This window comes from Bos taurus, chromosome 2 (genome assembly GCF_002263795.3).
Source record: "Bos taurus isolate L1 Dominette 01449 registration number 42190680 breed Hereford chromosome 2, ARS-UCD2.0, whole genome shotgun sequence".
NCBI classification, from domain to species: Eukaryota; Metazoa; Chordata; class Mammalia; order Artiodactyla; family Bovidae; genus Bos; species Bos taurus.
In genome coordinates, this window is record NC_037329.1 from 38,959,926 (window position 1) to 38,966,708 (window position 6,783).

Below are 6,783 nucleotides of genomic sequence, written 5' to 3' on the forward strand. Positions count from 1 at the left end.
GGTCAAAATGGCGATGAGTGACTCTATACCTGTATGCATGCATGCAAAGTCACTTCAGTCATGTCTGACTCTTTGTAACCCTAGGGACTGTAACCCACCAGGTTCCTCTGTCCATGGGATTCTCCAGGTAAGAATACTAGAGTGGGTAGCCATTCCTTTGTCCAGGGGATCTTTTGGACCTTGGGATTGAAACTGGATATCTTATTTCTTCTGCATTGGCAGATGGGTTCTTTACCACTAGTGCATTCTGGGAAGCCCCTGTACATGTATACTTTAGGTTAAAATAAATGTATGTCATTTCATGATTATCTGCTTTAATAGACTTTTTAGATTGACCAACTATGTGTCAAAAGTACCTCAGATTGTATTTGGTAGTCTGCAACCTCCCTCCCTCTGAAAGGAGAGTGAAAAAGCTGGTTTAAAACTCAACATTCGAAACACAAAGATTGTGGCATCTGGTCCCGATAGGGACACAATGGAAACAGTGACAGAATTTATTTTCTTGAGCTCCAAAATCACTGCAGATTGTGACTGTAGCTATGAAATTAAAAGACACTTGCTCCTGGGAAGAAAAGCTATGACTAAGCTACACAGCATATTAAAAAGAAGAGACATTACTTTGCTGACAAAGGTCCATCTAGTCTAAGCTATGTTTTTTTCCAGTAGTCATGTATGGATGTGAGAGCTGTACCATAAAGAAAGCTGAGTGCCAAAGAATTGATGCTTTTGAACTGTGGTGTTGGAGAAGACTCTTGAGAGTCCCTTGGACTTCAAGGCGATCAAACTATTCAATTCTAAAGGAGGACTGATGCTGAAGCTGAAGCTCAAATACTTTGGCAACCTGATGCAAAGAACTAACTCATTGGAATAGACCAGAATGCTGGGAAAGATTGAAGGCAGGAGGAGAAGGGGATGACAGAGGATGAGAAGGTTGAATGGCATCACTGACTCGATGGCCATGAGTCTGAGCAAGCTCCAGGAGATGGTGACGGACAGGGAAGGCTGACATGCTGCAGTCTATGTGGTCCCAAAGAGTCGGACACAACTGAGTGACTGAACTGAACTGAATTGAACTTCCCTTCAACCAAATTTCCTTGACATTATTGTTTTATTTACTCTGCTCCTTCAGGCTATAGGTCCCCCTCTTCATGTCTGATTTTCTGAAATTCATTATTTATAAATTGGCGAAATTCATTATTTATAAATTGGCTCAAACGTCACACTCATCACTCTGCTGCTGCTGCTGCTGCTGCTAAGTCGCTTCAGTCCCGTCCGACTCTGTGCAACCCCATAGATGGAAGCCCACCAGGCTCCCCTGTCCCTGGGATTCTCCAGGCAAGAACACTGGAGTGGGTTGCCATTTCCTTCTCCAATGCATGAAAGTGAAACGTGAAAGGGAAGTCGCTCAGTCGTGTCCGACTCCTATCGACCCCATGGACTATAGCCCACCAGGCTCCTCCATCCATGGGATTCTCCAGGCAAGAGTACTGGAGTGGGGTGCCATTGCCTTCTCCGCTCATCACTCTACATGTGTGCAAATATACATATGCATGCACACTCATACCACACCCACAATTTTCCATTTGAATTTTCTTCTTGATATGAACTCTCTATCCTTTACCTATCTTTGGTCTTTTTGCTTCTCTTTCCTGATATTAATAGTACTGATTCTCTTCTTTGTTATACTGAATAGTGACTTTTATTTTTATCTTATGCCTTATTATTTGAAGGCAGATTTATTTATGTATTCATTCCTATGTTTCCCACTGTACCAACCATTGTATATACACATGGGAAGTATCTAGACCGGTTTGGTTTCTTACACCCCCAAACTCCTCTCGCTCCTTTTACTTAAGATCAAAGGATGTTGGCTGTCAGCTTCGTCTGGACCTCTAATGGGTGCTCAAATCTGTTGAACGATTGTATTTAAATACCCAAGAGACTAAAATCTGTCACAGAATTGGCAGGCCAGTAATAATGAATTTCTTCCCTTTCTCTGTCATCAGAGTTGACAAACTTGGGGAAAAAGATACACTGAGCTTAGAAATGGTATATTGCCAGGCCAATACTGAGTTGATATTCACTGCTTTTAGCAAAATCTTTGGATTTAATGCATGTTCATGTTTGCAGTATGTATGTTGATTTTATAATTTGAGATTGTATGTAAATCCACATGCTTTATTTCTGTGCAATTGGAGATTTTTGATTGTCACTATTTCAAGGGGAAGAATTTTACATTCAAAGTGGTCCAAAAGATATTTATTGATGTTTTTGCCTTAAAAACAAACAACAACAACAAAAAAATATTGTGTATGTATCGCTAGCCATGGAACAGATTAAAAATTTGGCAGTCATTTTAAACTGATAACAACAGATACTATACTTTATCTTAGCCAAAAGGCCGAGAAGTGATGAGAATCATTTTGGAAAGGCAATAGAAATATGTGTGCCCACTGGGCTTATTTTGGAAACAAAAAAGAATTTGAAAATGTCAAGTTTACAAGAGCAGAATCCCTTTGTAAGGTGCCAGAACATGGAACATGCTTAACAAGAATCAAGCATAGATTATTGACATTCCTCAAATTGTTAGTGGAAGCACACTGACTGAAACCGCCCACCCTGGCCAGGCACCATAGTAACCATTTGCATGAGCTGTTTTACGACAGGAGATAAAACAACTGAAAAGGTGGAACATGGAACTACTAAACCACCACCACCCGGGAGAGTTCAGGAAAGGTCAAAATATGACACCACGTGTCCAACCATCTCCCAGAATCCTTCTCATGGCATCCGTCTTGGCTGAACGAGGCGTGCACCAGCAGGAAGGACTCTGAGTTAGAACGACAGGCTGAAGGCAACCTAGAAACTAATCCCATCACCATAAAACCTGAGACTGCAAGCCATGTGGCCGAGCAGTTCTCCTGGGTTCCTTTACCCTATTCTATTGCTCTCTGCCCAGGCAGCCCTTCCCAATAAAATCTCTTGCTTTGTCAACACATGTGTCTCCACAGGTGATTCATTTCTGAGTGTTAGACGAGAGCCCACTTTCAGGCCCTGGAAGGGGTCCCCCCTCCTGCAACAAAATGAGAGTGTTCATGAGCATATTTGCCTGGCAGTGAGAAAAATCTTTGTGTTTTTATTAAATCATATTAAAAATATTCACAGTTAACTCCTACTCACTTGCTCAGAGGAGTTTTTGTCAACACTTTAGTGAGATTTCTTGGCTCAGGCCTTTGTCTGGTCATTGATATATTAAATTGTGGCTTAAAAAATATATGTATATATATATGTGTGTGTGTATGTGTATATATATATATAATTGTAGTTTTTAATATCCCCCAAACCAAAAGCATTTAATATATTTATATAAATGAGTTATACCATATATAATGCTCAATAAATTGATGTTTTAAATTTCATCAGTCTACTTATTTTTATAAAATTTAGAATCAAGTTTTTAATATCTAAGCCTTTTAAAATTTATTTCACCTTGAAATTTCTTATTAAGTTTAAAAATTTTTTTCCTTCTCATTAGCATTTTAACTATTTTAATGAATCCCTTTCTAAAGTTAATGATTTCTTGATTTTCTTCTTTCATGTGTGTGTTGGTTACAGATGTCCAATCACCCCACTCCCACTCCATCCTCCTTATACTATTTGAAGTTTGCTGTTATTGTTCGGTCCCTGAGTGGTGTCCTGACTCTTTGTGACCCCGTGGACTGTATGTAGTATGTAGCACGCCAGTCTTCCCTGTCCTTCACAATCTCCCAGAGTTTGCTCAAATTCACGTCCATTGAGTTGGTGATGCTATCTAACCATTTCATCTTCTGCCGCCCCCTTCTTGTGCCTTCAGTCTTTCCCAGCATCAGGGTCTTTTCCGATGAGCTGGCTCTTCACATCAGGTGGACAAAGTACTGAAGCTTCAGCTTCAGCATAAGTGCTTCCAATGAATATTCAGGATTGATTTCCTTGAGGATTGACTGGTTTGATTTCTTCCCTTTTTAAGGGACTCTCAAGAGTCTTCTCCAGCACCACAATTCGAAAGCATCAATTCTATGGTGCTCTTTATGGTCCAACTGTCAACATCAGTAGCATCTTCCCAAGTGGCACAGTGGTAACAAAACTGCCTGCCATTGCAGGAAGTGCAAAGAGATACAGGTTCAATTCTTGGGTCGGGGAGATGCTTTGGAGTAGGAAATGGCAAACCACTCCAGTATTCTTACCTGGAAAATTCTATGGACAGAGGAGCCTGGTGGGCTAGAGTCCATGGGGCCTCAAAGAGTTAGACACGACTGAGGGAATGCCCGCACACATTGTCACATCCCTACATGACTACTGGAAAAGCCATAGCTTTGACTATAGGGATCTTTGTTGACAAAGTCATGTCTCTGCTTTTTAATACACTGTCTAGGTTTGTCATAGCTTTCCTTCCAAGGAGCAAACATCTTTTAATTTCATGGCTGTAGTCACCTTCCACATTGATTTTTGGAAAGTTCTTCTTCACCTTTTGCCTTTAGAGTGGTGTCATCTGCATATCTGAGGCTGTTGATATGCTTTGTTTATGATCCAATGAATATTTGAGGTTTAAGATTATACAAAACTTTCTAGAACTGACTCTTTACTGCATCATTTTCCTCATTGTGGCCCTGTGGACTATCAAGGTAATTCTAGAGTTAGCAAGAAAGTAAAATCTGTCACTGCTTCCACTTTTTCCCCTTTTATTTGCCATGAAATGATGGGACCAGATGCCATGATTTTAGTTTTGAGAATGTTGAATTTAAGCCAGCTTTTTTACTCTGCCTCTTCAATCTCATCAAGAAGCTCTTTAGTTCCTCACTTTCTGCCTTTAGAGTGGTGTCAACTGCATATCTGAGGCTGTTGATATGCTTTGTTTATGATCCAATGAATATTTGAGGTTTAAGATTATACAAAACTTTCTAGTACTGACTCCTTACTGCATCATTTTCCTCATTGTGGCCCTGTGGACTATCAAGGTAATTCTAGAGTTAGCAAGAACTGAGCAATGTCTGTCTTTTTCTGTTCTCCCAGAGAGTGTCTGAAAGGCTGGCATAGTCTGGTCCTCAAAGGATTGATAGAACTCAACTTTAAAATCACCTAGGTCTACTATTTACTGTGAAGAAAATCTTTAAAAATTTGGTTTTATTTTTCTCAACTATTTTTAGGATTATTCAAGAACTGTTTCTTCTTGAGAACTTTTTAATAATTTATTTCCAGAACTCTTCATTTTGTATCACTTTTCAAAGTCTTTAACATAATATTTTTCACAGTATCATTTTATTTTCTTTCTACCTTTTTGGTTGTGCATATGTGTGTGCTAAGTCACTTCAGTCATTTGACTCTTTGTGACTCCATGGACTGTAGCCTGCCAAGATCTTCTGTCGATGGGATTCTCCAGGCAAGAATACTGGAGTGGGTTGCCATGCCCTTCTCCAGGGAATCTTCCTGGCCCAGAGATCGAACCCAGATCTCTTATTTCTCCTGCATTGGCAGGCAGATTCTTTACCACTGGCACCACCTGGGAAGCTCACCTTTTTTATTGGTTACATTACCTTTAAAATAAAATCATAATATTGTTTATTTGTCTCTTTTCATTTTCCTCCTTTAATCTTGGTAGAAGCTCGGCTATTTTATTAGTCTTTAAGAATAAACTTTTATCTTTGTTGAATTTATTGTATTTTTGTTTGATTGTGGGGCTTACCAGGTGATGCTAGTGATAAAGAATCCATCTGCCAACGCAAAAGATTCAGGTTTGATCCTTGGGTTGGGAAGATTCCCTGGAGTAGAAAATAGCAACCCACTCCAGTATACTTGCCTGGAAAATTCCATAGGCAACGGAGACTGGGCCCGCAAAGAGGTGGACACGACTGAGCATACAGCACATTAATTTTAGCTCTTCTAAAATTTTCTTCTTCCTACTACTTTCTTCAAACTTAGCCTACTGTTATATTTCTAATTTCTTATTATGGATTTGTATTTTCTAAAGTAATAATTTAAGATCATAGATTTCTTTCTAATGATTAGTTTGGATGTATCCCATATTTTGTCCCATATTTGATCTTTGTATTTTTTATTGTTTAGTACTAAATATTTAACTTTGCATTACTACTTGTTTTATAATTATAGAATTGTGTTTTATATCTCCAAATGTATGGGATACTTTATTTAACTTTTTGTTATTTATTTCTTAATTAAAGTGAAAGTCGCTCAGTCGTGTCCAGCTCTTTGTGACCCCATGGACTATACAGGCCATGGAATTCTCCAGGCCAGAATAATGGAGTAGGTAGCCTTACCCTTCTCCAGGGGATCTTCCCAACCCAGGGATCAAACCCAGATCTCCCACATTGCAAGCAGATTCTTTACCAGCTGAGCTAGAAGGGAAGCCCATTTCTTAATTAACTACACTGCAAATAAAATAGTTTGCATCATGTGTTTTGTTTAATATTAACAGATTTTTTTATCTTGTTACAGATCAAGATTTTCTTGTTCCTCATGTACTGGAGCAGATGTATATTCTCTAATTTCTGCCTACAAAATTATACATAATTCACCTTTCTGTGCTTGGTCAATGAGACGTGTATTTGAAAATCTTCCACTTTGCTTTATGTATTCTGAAGTTCTCTTATTAGATGTATAAAAGTGTAGAATTAATACATCTTTCTGATGACTGGCAACATTCATCACCTTGTAGAGATGTCTTTGTCCCCAGAGTAATTTTTGTATTAAAGTCCATATTTCTGATATTAATATAGGCACTTCAGGATT

At 38.9% G+C, this 6,783-nt stretch overlaps 1 pseudogene; it reads right to left on the reverse strand.

Annotated features, from left to right (window-relative positions):
- Positions 1-2,241: 2,241 nt before the first annotated feature.
- Positions 2,242-2,413, reverse strand: LOC112443679 (uncharacterized; annotated as a pseudogene).
- Between the last annotated feature and the right edge of the window lie 4,370 nt (positions 2,414-6,783).